This window comes from Maylandia zebra, unplaced genomic scaffold (genome assembly GCF_041146795.1).
Source record: "Maylandia zebra isolate NMK-2024a unplaced genomic scaffold, Mzebra_GT3a scaffold11, whole genome shotgun sequence".
Classification (NCBI taxonomy): Eukaryota; Metazoa; Chordata; class Actinopteri; order Cichliformes; family Cichlidae; genus Maylandia; species Maylandia zebra.
The window spans coordinates 8,077,501-8,094,326 of NW_027490041.1; the positions used below are offsets into that span (position 1 = coordinate 8,077,501).

At 42.5% G+C, this 16,826-nt stretch overlaps 1 protein-coding gene across 1 annotated transcript in view; it reads left to right on the plus strand.

The window, feature by feature from the left end:
* LOC112433555 (protein NLRC3-like) overlaps positions 1-16,826 on the plus strand; it is a 286,257-nt gene that overhangs the window by 149,196 nt on the left and 120,235 nt on the right. The gene's annotated exons all lie outside the window — the stretch shown is intronic.

The window sequence follows — 16,826 nt, forward strand, 5'->3', positions numbered from 1 at the left end:
CAGTCTCAGTTATGTGTGCCATTACTGTATTTAACACACACATAAGGCGCACTGGATTATAGGGCGCATACAAGTACCGTATGCGTATTTAAAAATAAAGCGGGAGCAAACCTGAGTTCGGTACCTTACTCACATTTTTATTACCAGTAATCATCATCATCAACAACACACAAACATACAAGTGTGCATATTTAAAAATAAAGCAGGAGCAAAACAAAGTGTGGTAATCACATTTTTATCATCAATCAAACCCATCGAAGTCCTCATCCTCTGTGTCTGAATTGAACAGCTGCGCTAAATCTCCATCAAACATGCCAGGTTCACTTTCTTCACTGTCAGAGTCACTTTCCGTGCCGTGCGGCTCCTCGGAAATGATGCCGGCTTTTGCGAAAGCTCGAACAACAGTGCCAGCAGACATATTAGCCCAAGCATCTACAATCCATTGGCAAATTGTGGCGTAACTCGCCCGGCGCTGCCTTCCACTCTTGGTGAAACTGTGGTCTCCATCGGTCATCCATCGCTGGATGTGTTTGTCGCCGATGTGTTTGCTGCACTAGGAGCGGAAGATGGCCAGCTTTTCCTTATAATCCGCTGGAAGTTGCTGCGCTACCGTAGTCCTGGTCCGGATGGAAAAATGGCACCGTTTCATAAAATGTGAAAGTGAAACTGCTTTTAGCCGAATGGTGACCGTCGAGACGCTTCTCCCGCTCGTTCTTTGCTCGATGATCCACCGCTCGAGTCTTTCCTCCAACTCGGGCCACCTCGCCTTATGTCCGCGGAAACTCAGCTGCGTTTTCTTGACCTGCCGGAGCTTGTTTTCTAGCTTCCTCCATTTGCGAACCATCGATTCGTTAATCTTAAATTCTCTCGCCGCTGCTTGATTTCCATGTTCCTCCGCGTAGCTGATGGCCTTCAGTTTAAACTGTGCTTCGTAAGCGTGTCTCTTTGCCATTTTCAGGGTTGTTAAAACAACGATGTCCTGCATAACGCACATACCTGTTCTTTTATACAGGTATGTGCGATAAAGTCAACGCACACACTTCACCCTTTAGCGTTCTCATGGCGTTCTCTACTACGTCCTCATTACAACACACAGGGCGCACTGCGCTATAGGGCGCGCCGTACTTTTTGAAGAAAACCTAAGACTTTTAAGTGCGCCTTATGGTTGTGAAAATACGGTAAATGGGTTGAAGCCAGTGCTGTCAAAGAAGCTATATCTCAGGTAGCAGCTGGTAAATTCGTCACTGACATTTTTGCTAGGCATGGTACACCCACTTACCTCATTTCTGACAGAGGGTCTCCTTTGTGAGTGAGCTTTTTGAACATGTTGTTTCTGCCTCAGACAAATGCTACTGAACGCGTCAACCGGACTCTGAAAACTGCAATCCGCGCTTATGTAGGTGATAAGCACACATCATGGGACAAGTTTCTCCCTCAAATTTGCTTTGCTCTGCGCACCGCCCCCCATGACAGTACAGGTATGACTCCTGCCATGATGCTTTATGGTCGTGAGTTAGACACCCCGCTTGACCTTATCACTCAGCCTTCTACAGTAGGTGTTGATGAACCGGGTGTGCCTTACCCTGAGACTCTGAGAGCCTCCCTGCAGGAAGCTCACGACCACGCCAAAGCAGCTTTGGACTATAGCCATGACAGACAAAAACATTACTATGACTTGAAACGTGGCATGTCGATGTCTCGTGTTGGTGACCTTGTGAGAGTTAAGACGCACCCCAGGTCAGACGCTCAGTCTAACTTTACTGCTAAACTTGCACCACTGTTTCAGGGACCATTGTGTGTATCTCAGAGACTCAGTGATGTTAATTTCAAATTCAAATTTTATTTGTCACGTACACAGTCATACACAGTACGATATGTAGTGAAATGCTTGGACAACTGCTCGTGACCTAAAGAAAACAAAAAAGGAAAAGGCTATGAATAAGATAGGAAATAAATATGAAAAATTAAAAAGGGTAAATTTAACTAGGAAGGAATAAAATATAAATTAAGGTTAAAAATGAAATAACTGTACAACACAAATTAGAATGAAGGGTAAATTTAACTGGGAGAATAAGATAAAATATATAAATTAAATTGAAAATAAAATAACTGTACAACAAAATACACAATATAGAACTATATAATAATGTATGAACAAAATACACAAGAAGTATAAATAAATATATACACAATAACAGCAGCAGTGATTTAAGTGATGAAGTGAAAACAATGTCCAGAATGTCCAGTGTGTGTGTAAGAACTATATGTGTGGGTCAGGACTGTGTGGTGGTGTGATTGTGATTGAGAGACCGTATCGCCTGCGGGAAGAAGCTCCTCCTCAGTCTCTCTGTGTTGGTCTTCAGGGAGCGGAATCGCTTTCCTGACCTCAACAGAGAGAACAGTCTGTTGTTGGGATGGCTGAGGTCCTTCACGATCTTCCTGGCCTTGGTCCAGCACCGCCTGCTGTAGATTGAGTGCAGGTCAGGGAGCTCGGAGCGGATGGTGCGCTCAGCTGATCGCACAACCCTCTGTAGAGCTCGTCTGTCCTGCATGGTGCTGTTCCCGAACCAGGTTAAGATGTTTCCCGTCAGGATGCTCTCTATGGTGCACGAGTAAAAGTTCCTGAGCACCTTGGAGGGCAGTTGGAAGTCTCTCAAGCGTCTGAGATGGTAGAGACGCTGACGGGCCTTTTTCACAACGGTGTTGATGTGACAGGACCATGACAGGTCCTGCGTGATGTGAACTCCGAGGTATTTGAAGCTGTCCACTCTCTCCACTGGGCACACGTTGATGACTCGTTCCTCTCCTGCTTAGTGCTGAAGTCCACTATCAGCTCCTTTGTCTTACTGACGTTTAGAAGGAGGTCCTCTGGCACCAGTTCTCCAGATTCCTAATCTCCTTCAGGTAGGCCGTCTCGTTGTTATCAGAGATCAGGCCCACCACGACGGTGTCGTCAGCAACCCTACAGGCTCACTTGGGTGGACTCCGGTGTGGATGCAGGTGTTTATCATGTTGTGAACATGCAACCGTTCCATACCTGGGACTCTCTCACTTCCAAAGAACATTCTGTTTCATTGCCTGCTGAGAGAGAGACCGCAGAGGGTCTGAACTCTGACTCTCAGGCCCACCCTGGCCCCCCTGCAGATACTGACATTGACTCTGAGCCATTCCCCTTTGATTTACCGGACATTGACTCTTCTTCTGGTGTGGGCGCTGTTCCAGAGAGTGTTTCACCCAGATCTGTCCAGCACCCAGCTGCTGGTGGACATTACAATCTCAGGCCCAGACGTTTCCCCAGAGTTACGTCTGGCTGGAGCAACAAAAGATGGACTAATGATTTTCACACAACCAGGCTTGATCTGAAGTGAAATGTTTTGGTTAAACCTGTTTGATGCTGTCTTGTTGCATTGCTACTTTGAGTCATGATATGTAGATGTTTCTGTTTGCTCTACTTAATCCAGTTTTATGGCTCTTTCGTGCGTTAAGGTTCATTCTTGGCATTTACTTAGAAAAAAAAAAAAGAACAAAAGAAAAAAGTGAAAAAAACTAAGAAAACTGATTTTCCACTGTACATATTCGTCTTATTTTCACCAATTTCATTTTTAAATGGTCTTTTGCCCTGTGTGTGTGCACCAATCTTAGCTGTAACCTCTATGTATAGGGTACTGTTAGGTGTGGTGTGTGCTTTTTCGGCTGTGTACGGCTGAGGACAGCCTTTTTCTCACCAGGGGGGGGACTATGTAACAGTTGCTATTGTAATGCAGTGTATCACCACATGGCGGCGCCTCCTGTCTCACGACTGGTGTCACCCCCTTTTGGTTCTTCTTCGCACTCCTCCTGAAATGGATGCTCCCGTGTGTACGCGGACTAGTGTGCTCTTTAGTAATGTGTGGTAGAGGTAGCACTTTTATTTTTGATATTGTAAATAAATGAGTACTTTTTGGAAAGTCAGAAGCTGTTGCTCATTCGCTATCCACCTGCACACCTCCGCGGCTGGCTTCATCTCCACTGCACGTTACAATATGTTGATTTTTTTCGCCTACTCATATCATCATTTTTTTACTCCTGGTTCTGTATGTTCATGTTCTGTTCTTTTGTAAACTTCATCTGTTTGTATGTTGTATACTCATTGTGTTTCAATAAAGTTCGATTTAAAAAAGGTACGTTCTAAACGAAGCTTCAGACGTCACTGATCACGTGACTCTGGCCAAACGAATCAAGCCTCGACACGGTGCTTCTGAAGCAGCGCGTTGATCTTTCTGACACACGCACCGGAGCGTCAGCTTCAAGCGGACCATCACTACGTCTCACATCTAAAGGTGTCAAGGTAACTTTGAACTGAGTTCAGTCAATCTGGAGTTTTTCCAAGTTTTCTGTTGCTCTCTGTGAGAGAAGAGCGTTAAAGGCGGGGCTCTCCAGAGTCCAGCAAAACAGGAAACCACAGCTGGGTGTGTGTAAGTGTGCAAACCAATAGAATGCATCGTGGTGGGGGGGGCATCACGGGCAAGAAAAAAATAAAATAATCGGTCGTACCCATGCTTCCCCGACGTCATGCCAGCGCATATTGGGAAATTCGTAGGCACCGATCGGTTTTCTATCAGCCATTTGCTGGGAGTAAGGGCGCCCTCCGTTTGCGAGGTGCGCCTGCTGCTGGCGGCACAGGGAGGAGAGGGCGGGGCGGCGGGGAGTCTCTGGCTGGCTGGAGCGGCATCTAATAACCAACTCGCAAAACAAAATAAAAACAACACAACAAACAGATATTATGATACAGACTTATAATCTGCACCGATGTTTTTTCTAAATTCTATAAAGTGAGCGCGAGAGCCCTCGGTGCGCCTGCGCGCTGCTGAAGTCAAAGTAAACTTTATTGTCATCTCCGCTACAGACAGTCCAGCATATAGAGAGACGAGACGACGAGGCTGCAGTTACAGCGGTGCAAGTAAACAAACAACAAATATAAGAAGAGTAAGAAAATAAATCTACACTTTAGGACTCGGGGTAAAGGATCAATAACAATTTAATTTATAATTTACAGTTTGATGATTTAAAGTCTCACACAACCCGTCAAAAGGGGCGGGGCCGGCTGCTTCCAAGTAGAGCACATTTCATTTATAATGATGTAAATCCAAGCCCATCATGGATTCACGATCTGAATCCTGGGTTGTGTGAAATCCCAGAAATCAACCTTAGACAAAGTAAATCTGTGAACTAAGGTGTAGGTCTGTTAGGTTAATTGTGCTGATCCTCGGGTTGGGGGATTTGTGTTTGTACTGGAGCGCAAAATTCAAACCAATGGAAGATGGACAACAAAAGTTCAAAGCCATCAGGTGCTCAGGTTGGAAAAAAGAGAAAAGATGCAGGTAAGCAGACGTGTGATTGGATAATGGCAGCTCATCCTGAACCAATCAGACTAAACTCCAAACAATACATTATGTTACAGATTTTAATATTAATTAGTCATTGTTACTTGTTGATTTGTGCTTTTCTCATTGTGTGACGAATTATGACGACTGTTTGGTAGCTGTTATTGTCTCTCTCTCTCTCTTCATGTGTGTTTCTCTGGTGAAACAATAGTTTTGTGTTAATGTTAGGGCTGCACGATTTTGCATAAAATGAGAATCACGATTTTTTGGCTTAGAATTGAGATCATGATTCTCTCATAACAATAAATAAACATAAAACAACAAATGTCTCACGTTTTGTTGTTGCAGCAAAATGTTGTCCTGCTTGAAATTCCGTCTCCACCGTTGCTCGACGCTGCGTGTACAGAGCAGGTAGTGCAACAATAGAAAAATAGTTGCGGGACGGCACTGTGTAGCGTTTGTCTAGGGTGTTGATCGTTTTCCTAAATCCCTCGTTTTGCACAGTGTTGATGGAGCCATATCTTTGGTCAGGTGATAAGTGATAGCCTACGTGATGTCTTTGTGGCTGCGGGAGTTCGACGTGTATAGGGAAGCGCTGTATAAGGTTCCCGTTATTGATGTTTGGGTGGTTGACCGGGACGGATTTTCTCCTGTCACTTTCTCGTCATCCCTGACGTGCTCTCCGTTGTTGTTTCCCTGCTAATTTTAGCATCACACGGCACAGCTTCTGTATCACGTGGTATAAGGCTCCGCCCTTGTCATTTGTTGAGCAGGAAGAGTGAGCGCTTGTTTTCATGCAGAGTACGTCCCGGATCAAAATGTGAAGTTTTACAAATCACCACTTCTTTAGTTAATATCATTTCAGTCTCAGACAATCTCGTTTCTCTTACAGAGGTTGAATGCACCTTCTGCGGATGGCGGTACCACACAGTGTGCGTGGACTTCCCCTGCACAGAAGGCAACTACAAATGCTGTGAATGCTAAATAAACAGAAACAAATGATCCCTGTTGTCTTTGCTTGATGATTGGTTTGAGTCTTGACAATCCACATTGCTGGTGTTGCATCTTTCAAAGCCAGCAATGGCAGGTATCAGTGCTCAAAGCTTTTGTGTTTGTTTCCAACAAGTTGCCCACCTCGGGAAACAAAAATGTGTTCTTTTACTTGTCAGATGAACATATGAGACACTTTGACTCTTCAGTGCAGTGTGGAGCCTAACAAAGATCTGTTTTGTGTCCCAGCTGATCAGCAGGAGGAGGAGAGTCTGACGGAGCAGCAGAGGAACATTTTCAGCTACTTGGACTCAGCTCAGCCACTACAGAGGAAACAATGAGCTCAACACAGAAGGTGACAGACAGAGCAGGACCATATGACCAAAGATATTTATCACCATATACATTTGAACATTTGCCATAACGATGTAGCTGACGATAGAATTGACACCAGACAAAATACTTTACAGCTGCACAACTTTATTAAAAACCCATCAATGTATTTTCACTGAAACAAGCAGCTGTTGTTTATGTGCATTAAAGTTATATAAAAATGTAACCGTGCAAATGCAAATTGCTCGCTGACAGTTTAACCAAAAGGCGTTTCCAGTGGAAACTGGCCGACACATCCTGAGCATAACCATGTATAATATCCACTAAACTTCAGAAGAGGTTATACAGTCGTGGCCAAAAGGTTTGAGAATTGCATAAATATTGGAACCTGGAGAAGTTGCTGCTTAAGTTTTTATAATAGCATTTTGCCTGCACTCCAGAATGTTATGAGGAGTGATCAGATGAACTGCATCGTCCTTCTTTTTATAATACAGATTTGTACTTTATTTCAAATTGAACCTTTAAAGGGGCATTTCTGGACTTTTAAACACCAGTAATGTACTTTTAAGGGAACATTCAAAAAAAATGTTCCTATAGGTACAAAAATGTTCTTATTTCGTATTTCTGAGAGTGTATCATGTAACACTATAGATCAACTTAGCTCAGAATATATAAAGCATATAAACAGTTACAGCAATATGATGCAACAAACACAGCAGCTACTGATCCAAAATACTCAAAGCTTCATAGAACTGAAACCAACATTTATTTTTAGCTCCATCCTGCTGCTGATACAGACTTTAGGTTTCTGAACATTAAACTTGTTGCTGCCTTTCATAGTGTGTAACTTGAAGGCCCTGAGTACTTTCTCCCACACTGAAAACACTGGGATGATCACATTATTTGAACATTACCTAATAAGACTGATTCAGCACAGACAGTTATGTTAGATTTGTATTGTTGATTGTTATTTATGCTTAGAAATATTTACTTATATATGCTTAGAGTTTTGTAATTAGTTGTAGATTGGTAGAGGTTTTGATCCTTGATAGTCTGCAAACTTTGTGTGTATTAGACAGCACTTTGGGAGCATGAGAGGTCATACCATGTCTTATTGTTTTATGGTAGGATTAACGTAGCTACGTCTGTTCTAGTCTAAGTGCTTTTCTGTTTAGATGAACTGCTGGACTTCCTCACCGGGGGGGGGGGGGGTCTAGTCTACCCTCTTCCTGACCAAGGATGTTTGACCCTTTGATCAGCAGTCCACACACACACACACACACACACACACACACAGGCAAGGTACTCTTTGTTTGTATGTAGACGTCATATGTTAATGAACTTATGCATATTCATGTAACCTCAATAAAAGAACAGTGGTACGGGAGAACGGACGAGAGCTACTGGGGTCAAGCGAAGGAACGGCGCTCTGTCTGGTTCTCTCCCGTGCACGAGTAACATGAAGAAGTTTGCCTACTTGCGTCTTGCTTGCAGTGTAATTATATTGTCTTAACGTTCCAGCGAATAGGTTTATGCTACAAACCTATCAAGTTATGTTAAACTTTCCTAGCAGTCCTTCACAAACAGGGAACAGTCTGTCTATTCTCTCCATCTGTCAGCTGCTGCTGGCTCTTCCTCCTCCTCTTCCTCACACACTGCTGAGTTTGTCCTGGTGGATCATCAGGGCTGCAAAGCCTCACAGATGATGTGCAGCAGTGGCTCCCTCAGTCTGTCCTCACTCTGGACACTTGCAGTCGTCACACATGGAAATCAAATGTGTGATAAGCTGCAGGATTCAAACACAAGTGTAACTTATAAACACATGTTCATACTTTTATTCCACAATCAGAGAGAAAGAAACAGAGAGAGAGTGCAGGACAGACAGACAGGTGACAGTCTCAGGTGTACACACTGCTACACAACAGCACCAGAGAAGCAGGATTTAGTGTTTGTGTTATTACGAGTGTAAACAAGAAGAGTTCCAGATGGTGCAGTGGACACATGTGTGACTGCTGTGATTAAAGCATCTTTCTTTCAGCTTAACGAGTGAACCGTCAGCTCGTTCAAACACACGTTAAAGTGCGTTTGGCTCGACACCACCGAACAGAGGCAGCAATATAACACAGCTAACATTAACAGTGCAGTGAATCCTGCTTGTGCCGTGATGTTCAGGACTGCAAACCGAGCAGCATCACTGACTTTCAGCTTGTTGTGTTTGTGGATATATGACTGACTTTAATTATCCACAAAATCATCACATTCTCTGTCAGATTAAGGTCGACTATCCGGTTGTTCAGTGATGACGCGACGAATCCTACTTCCGGGCCTAAAGTAGTCTGCGTTTAATATAGCTTTTTTGTTGTTAACATGTTTAATGTTATGTATTTTCTTCTATTTGATCTCAAAATCTCCTAAAACAGTCAGTGATCACTGCTGACCTCCCTCGGCTTTTATTACCGCTAATCATTTATTTAAGCTCAGGTTTTAAAACCTTAGGATGTAACTACAGCCCAGCCCATGCAGCAGTATATGAATGACTAACCTCGTGTTGTGGATGGATTATCTCAGTTGTTCTCCTGGCTGAAGTTTGGTCCTTTTACAGCATCCTGCCATGCGATTACATTTGTTCCTGACCACCGAGAACACTCACATAAACTTTTATCGAGTGGAAAAAAAGTTAGCTTGTTTATATTATGCTAACATAGCTGTGTCGCTAGCGGTCACGTAGCACATCATTATATACCAGCTAGCCCAACTTCAGTAACCCTACAAACGTCACTGCTGTTTAGTTTTCTGTCTTCATTTATGTTGGAAGTGATAGCAGAGCTGTAGGTTTGAATTTGTTTCCAAAACCCCGCAGTCAGGACATGCTATATTGTATTTAGATAGAAGCTAGCGAGCTAACTCCCTGCTAACTTCTAACTCCGTTAAATGTCATAAATTCCGTTTTCATGGATGCCTGGATGTTAAACTCAGTTGTTACACCTGGTAGGGCAGAACGCTGATCATTTTATTAAAGATGAAAGACTTTAGACAGTTTTTCAACTCTCAGTAATGCCATAGTGATCGTTTGATATATGGACCTGCAGCGGAGTTTAGACCCAGACACGGCTAGTGACGTCAGACTGAACAACCGGATTGAACGGCGTATATTTTAAAGGCTTTAAAACCAAGTTAACGCTGAAAGTACAAACATCACTAATGTCACATAACTCTGCCGACAAGGCATAGCTATGGCTATGAAATGCTCTTTGTGTATCACTTCTTCATTATGAAAGATGTCATTAATGCACTAGTAATGTCTCATCTGGAGTATTGTTCAATCATTTGGTCAGCAGCTAATAAGACAGATCTTAACAGACTTCAGTTAGTCCAGAATAAGGCGTCCAGATTAGTGTGAAGATGTTCATACTATACTAATATTGATCAAATGCATAATAACCTTTCTTGGCTTCCTGTACAGGCTAAAATATTCTATGGCTTACTTGTAGTTCTAAAGAAAGCAATTCTGTTAAACACACCACATTTATTCTGCTCAGCTGCAGTATCCAGATGAAATACATCATCATATTACACAGTTTTCAACAAGCTGCAATTTAGTAAATGCTCGAGTTAAAAGTAACGTTTTGTAAAACTGTTACATTTAGAGCAACTTTTAAGTGGAATAAGTTGCCTTAAAAAATTAGAGAATTATTCAAAACTTCAATGAACACTTAAAAGCCGATTTACAGAGCTTTTAGTTGTTGTAAATATTGTAAGACATGATTTGTTTTTGAAATTTGTGTAATGTGCCTCAATGTTATTGATATTATTATTATTATTATTATTGATTGCTTATATTTGAACAATTGTGAAACCTCACTGTGGATGTAAGAGTGAAATTATGTGGATATCTTGAATCCACTTTATTGTGTAATATTTTATGTGAGTATTTGACGGAAGACGAGCAACATCTGTTGTGGAAGCTAACGGGGTTCCTTTAGAATAAACAAACATAGGATTTATTATCACTGAATAATTCTGTATAAATCTATACAAATTATAGAAATATGTAATAGGAAACAACAAAATAATCTAAATTATAAAATAATGTGTGTGTGTGTGTGTGTGTGTGTGTGTGTGTGTGCGCATGATTTTAGTGTTTGAACAGTCATGAATTATCTTTAACAGCAGGTTGGATGTAATGTGTTAGAACTACCAGCAGGTGGGGATAAGAGACCTTTAAGGTGTTTGGTGCCACGCTCCACCTTCAGGTTTAAAACTAGTGTTAATGGAGTTTGAAGGTTGAGTTTGTTCCACGACTGCATTTCACTCACTGCCTCTGTTTGTATCTCTGTCACTGCAGGACCAACATGGAGCCAGAAGTCAGCGCTCTCAGGAGGCCGACAAACCTCACAGAAGAAAGGGAGAGAAAAAACACACCTGTGACGAGTGTGGGAAGGCTTTTACTGAGAAGGCTAAACTAAAACAGCATCAGGTCATCCACACTGGAGAGAGACCGTTCAGCTGTGACTTGTGTGGAAAGTCTTTTTCCTTCAAGCGTTCCCTAAAAAGACACCAACTCATCCACAGTGGAGTTAAAGCGTACAGCTGTGATCAGTGTGGCAGAGCTTTTACTCACAGTAGCCACTTACAGAGTCATCTAGTTACCCACTCTAAAATTAAGGCATACAGCTGTGACGAGTGTGGGAAGGGTTTTACTGTGAGGGCTAAACTAAAACAGCATCAGGTCATCCACACTGGAGAGAGACCGTTCAGCTGTGACTTGTGTGGAAATTCTTTTTCCAGGAAGGGTTCCCTAAAAAAACACCAACTCATCCACAGTGGAGTTAAAGCGTACAGCTGTGATCAGTGTGGCAGAGCTTTTACTCACAGTAGCCACTTACAGAGTCATCTAGTTACCCACTCTGGAATTAAGGCATACAGCTGTGACGAGTGTGGGATGGAGTTTACTCTGAAGGCTTCACTAAAACAGCATCAGGTCATCCACACTGGAGAGAGACCGTTCAGCTGTGACTTGTGTGGAAAGTCTTTTTCCTTGAAGCGTTCCCTAAAAACACACCAACTCATCCACAGTGGAGTTAAAGCGTACAGCTGTGATCAGTGTGGCAGAGCTTTTACTCACAGTAGCCACTTACAGAAGCATCTAGTTACTCACTCTGGAATTAAGCCATACAGCTGTGACATCTGTGGAAAAACTTTCAGCCAGAGAGGGAGCCGAAATACACACCTACGCATTCACACCAGACATGATGTGTACTGCTGTGAACAGTGTGGCAAATACTTTACAACAGACGCACAGTTACAACGACACATGTTTACCCACACTGAGGAGAGACCTTATCAATGTGACCTGTGTGAGAAGACTTTTAAATCTCCACATGACCTGAGACTACACCAACAGATCCACACCAGAAAGAGACTCTACAAGTGCAGCTACTGTGAGGTATGTATTTATATTGTTATCTTGTCATTTTAGCCTGACTGTTTGGAACAACTCTGCTCATTAAACTGTGTTAGCATGTTAGCAATTCTACTGCATGGAAAAGCAGCTCTGAGTGATTATTCAGATTTTCCTTTCAGTTATGATTTTAGTATTACTGTAGTATTATGGTGGTAGTATTGTAGTTATTGCAGACCAGTAAACTGAGTGTGTTAACTGAAACAGTCAAATGTAGTTGGACGTCTGCAGAGATGCTCTTTATTTCAGGCGACGTTCAGGATACAAATGTTGAAGGACTGACTTACACTGTCTTTGTGTCTTTGTTTAGAAGCAGAGCGACACAGATGGATCCAGTTCTCAACCCTGTCATCACTGTGGTGGTGGGAAAGACTTTCATTGTGACCTCTGTGGAAAAACTTTCAGTCGGCAAAAGACCCTAAAAGTACATCAACGTAGACACACTGGAGACAAACTGAAATACTGCAAAGAATGTGGGAGAAGCTTCACCACACCAAGTGATTTAAAACGACATGAACTGATTCACAGTGGGGTTAAAAAGCACCTCTGTGATCAGTGTGGGTCATCCTTCACCACTGCAGGTCAGCTTAAATCACACAAACGAGTCCACACAGGAGAGAAACCACACAAGTGCAGACACTGTGAGAGAAGCTTCTCACAATCAGGTAGTCGTAACATTCATGAACGTGCACACATGGAAGGAAACTACAGCTGTGACCAGTGTGACAAGAGCTTCAGGAATCTCAGTTCATACTCTGCACACAAACGATCCCATGTTACTAATAAACTGTTTCACTGTTACCAATGTGCCCAAACATTCACCTCATTGTCTGCTCTGTGCAAACATCAGCGCGATCACTCAGGGCTGAAATCACTCCCATCACTGGATCACAGTGAATCTGAAGACACAGAAAGATCATCTGGTTTCCTCTGGTCAGACTCAAAAAGATTGAGATCAGGCTCCACAGAGTTCAGATAGAATCATCTAAACTTGTGTTGAACTGAACTGGTTGCTGGGCTGAACTTCTACATAATACAGATCTACATGGGATCTTCTTTTCTGTTGTTTTACTGAGTCAGTTTTGTCGTTTTTTCTCTGTCCTGGTTTTGCTCGTCTGTAAATGATTGAAACTCAGTCAAATAGTTCATTGTTCTCCAGCTTTACGTTTTGGAAACTCATGTTTAACCTTTAAAACTCTGACATGTTTTAGCACACAAGGCTTCATCGTTCACTCATGATTGGACCATGAGAACAAAGGTTTTTAGTTCTTTCAAAGAGAGTCTTGGAGATGTTTGATGTTTCTGTTTTTCTGAAACCACCTGAAAGAAAAACTATTTTTCTTGCTTTATGTAGTGTGGAAGTTTTTAATGTTTCTTCATCTGTGATGTTCTTGAATGTGTTCACGTGAAGATGGTACAAATAAACTGTCCTTTCAGCTTTAGCTCCTAATTTATTCATTATTTATGGATGTAGCACAGCAGCCGTCTCTTGATTAACACATGGAGGGCTCGGGATCTGATGGTGTCGTCTCCCTAATTTGCCCACTCAGTAAATCTCACTCATGGCCAAGAAATTGAAATAAACCTTGTTTCCCTGCTGGATAGTGATCCACTGTAACTCTGCTCCTCCTTCCTGTTTAGGATTTCTGTGGCTGAAGTAAAATTCCCGCCATCCATCACTTATCCCAGCTAACCCAAAGTGAAATAAAGTTTTGCTGGTCTTAAAAAAGCATTACAATAATGGGCATTACCAATGCAAACTGAATGATACAGAAGATGAAAGAAGAGACTTTGATCAGTTAATAAAGCTCATGATCTGGATTCATTGTGGCTGCTACACAGATACTTCTGGGTCACTTCTCTCAGTTAGGAACCTTCCTCACCAAACTGACTGTTGGACCACACCCCTGGTTTCATGAGAAATTGTTTCAGCCATGATTTCTCTTCCTGTATTTCAGAGTAAAGACTGAAGTGACAAATGGAAGCATGTTTAAAAAACACAATGTGAGAGAGACGTTGAGGTCCTTAGAAGTTACCCTGGGTTTTTCTGTCACCCTGCTAGATGTTACACACCTTGTTATTGTACTGATTTCTACTGCTGGACTACTCCTGCGGAGAGTAACAATACTCTTACTAATTAGCTCCCTTTCACACCTTTGGGGATATTTATTTTTGTGTTTGCAGCGCTGTGAGCCAGAACAGCGAGAGAAAAATCTGCAACAGCGACGAGCCGAATGCTTACGTGAATCGCAGCAGCTGCACATGTGCTACGCTGAATTAGAGGATATCTTTGCTCTGGATTTCTATTTCTACTTTTTCATTTCTATATGATTCTTCTTGCATCTAAACAAAGATGATTCAATTTGCTAAATGTTGATGGCTCTTCGTGCTCAGGTGTAAATGAGACGTAATATTTGCTCTTGGTTTGGTTCTCCTGTACAGAACCTTGCAGTACAACAGAAACCTAAAAACATTATTTGTAGTTGTTATTCTTAGTTGTTCTGCTGCCTAAATACCACAGGGTCTGATTATGAAGTTATTGAGCTGCACATACTTTACGACCTGCTTAAGTTCGAGGTCACAGCGTCTGTAGAGCAGCTGGAACATAATGAAGTCTACAAGGTTAAAGTTTTCTCTTCAGTTATTGTTCTTTCTGCTGCTTGGTTTGATGGATCTGAGAGCTTTTGTTTTTATTATTGTTATTATAATTATCATTAATATTTTACTCTCTAGAAGCTTTAAAATAGTGTTTGTGTTTGAAAACATTGATTTAAGAATTGAACAGAAACATCTGTCCTTCTGAAAATCGCCCAAAGGCACGGAGACAAAGTCAAAGGATGCAACCTGTAACTTTCTCTTCCTTCATGTCAGGACCACCATCCATGATTTCATGTGGGAGTGACCCCCCACAGAGGGACAAAAGGACCCCCTGATGATCCTCTAATCGCCTGAGCCAAGGTGTGAAACTGGGTGTGGGCTCCAATCAGCCAGAGTTTCGGGTGTGTTCATTGTGAAATCTGGCCGCACCTTATCATGCGAATTCCTGAGGTCAGATGGCCCAGGATGTGAGTGGGCGTTAAGGCGTCTGGGAAGGGATCTCAAAACTGGATTATAGATGGCAGAGAGTTGGTGTCGTAAACCCCGCCTCTGTTCAAAGATGGTCGCTCACAGTGGACATAGATGCTTCTTTCACTCCTCTTTCAAACCATCTGTCCTCTCTGTCCAAAATGTGAACATTGGCATCCTCGAAAGAGTGTCCTTTATCCTTAAGATGCAGATGGACTGCTGAGTCTTGTCCTGTGGAGGTGGCTCTTCTATGTTGTGCCATGCGCTTGTGAAGTGGCTGTTTGGTCTCTCCGATGTAGAGGTCTGGGCATTCCTCACTGCACTGTACAGCATACACCACGTTGTTAAGTTTGTGTTTTGGCGTTTTGTCTTTCGGGTGAACCAGTTTGTGTCTGAGTGTGTTGCTGGGTCTGAAATGCACTGGGATGTCATGCTTGGAGAAAACTCTCCTGAGTTTTTCTGATACACCGGCTACATAGGGGATGACAATGTTGTTGCGTCTGTCTTTCTTATCCTCCCTCGCTGGTGTCTGATCTTCTTTTCTGTGCCTCTTTGCTGACTTTAAGTCAGCAAAGAGGCTCCTTTGACTACGATGACCTGGATGACTGAGAACCTTCACAGACACTTGTGGTCAAATAATGTGTCAATCACCTGTGAATCAAACTGTGTGTGGCTCAGTTCATGTCACAGTGTTGTTTAGTATATCTTCACTTGTCTCACTCTCCTTCTGTTCTGTCCATCAGGACGATCCTCAGCGCTTACACAGATCCTCCATCGATGTTGTAACTGTTGGCATGATGACATTGTATATAATTTGGATTATTTCTTTATCTTGTCAAGATCTATGTCATGATTGTAAATTGTTTAAGCTGTACATTACTGTTTGTTTTTTGTAGTCAACGTTTTGGTGCTTTGTGCTTTTATTTTGAAAGTCAAGTTCGCTTACAAGTTGCGCTAGAATAAAGGTTTTTAGTGGTTTTATTATAAAGGTTTTATTATTATATAATAATGATAATAATAATATCAATAACATTGAGGCACATTGTGTGGAGGAGGTTCAGTCATATCCTGATCATCCAGACAGATTTGATGTTTATCCTCAGCTGCTGTGTAGAAATGGTCTGACTGGTCGCTGTTACTGGGAGGTCGAGTGGAGAGGAAGCGTTTATATATCAGTGAGTTACAGAAGCATCAGAAGGAAAAGGAGGCAGTGATGACTGTGTGTTTGGAAACAATGATCAGTCCTGGAGTCTGTTCTGCTCTGATGATGGTCCTGATTCTGTCAGGCACAATAACAGATCAACATCCATCTCCTCCTCCTCCTCCTCCTCCTCCTCTGTCTCTAACAGAGCAGCAGTGTATGTGGACTGTCCTGCTGGCACTCTGTCCTTCTACAGAGTCTCCTCTGACACTCTGATCCACCTCCACACCTTCAACACCACATTCACTCAAACTCTTTATCCTGGGTTTATGTTTCCCTGGTCTCCTGGTTCCTCAGTGTCCCTGTGCTGAGTGGAGTGTAAAGAGTGTCTCCTGTTACAGAAACACTCTGACTGTTGAACAGATAGTTCAGTCTGTACATGTCTGTCTCTTTCACTCACAAACACGTTTTC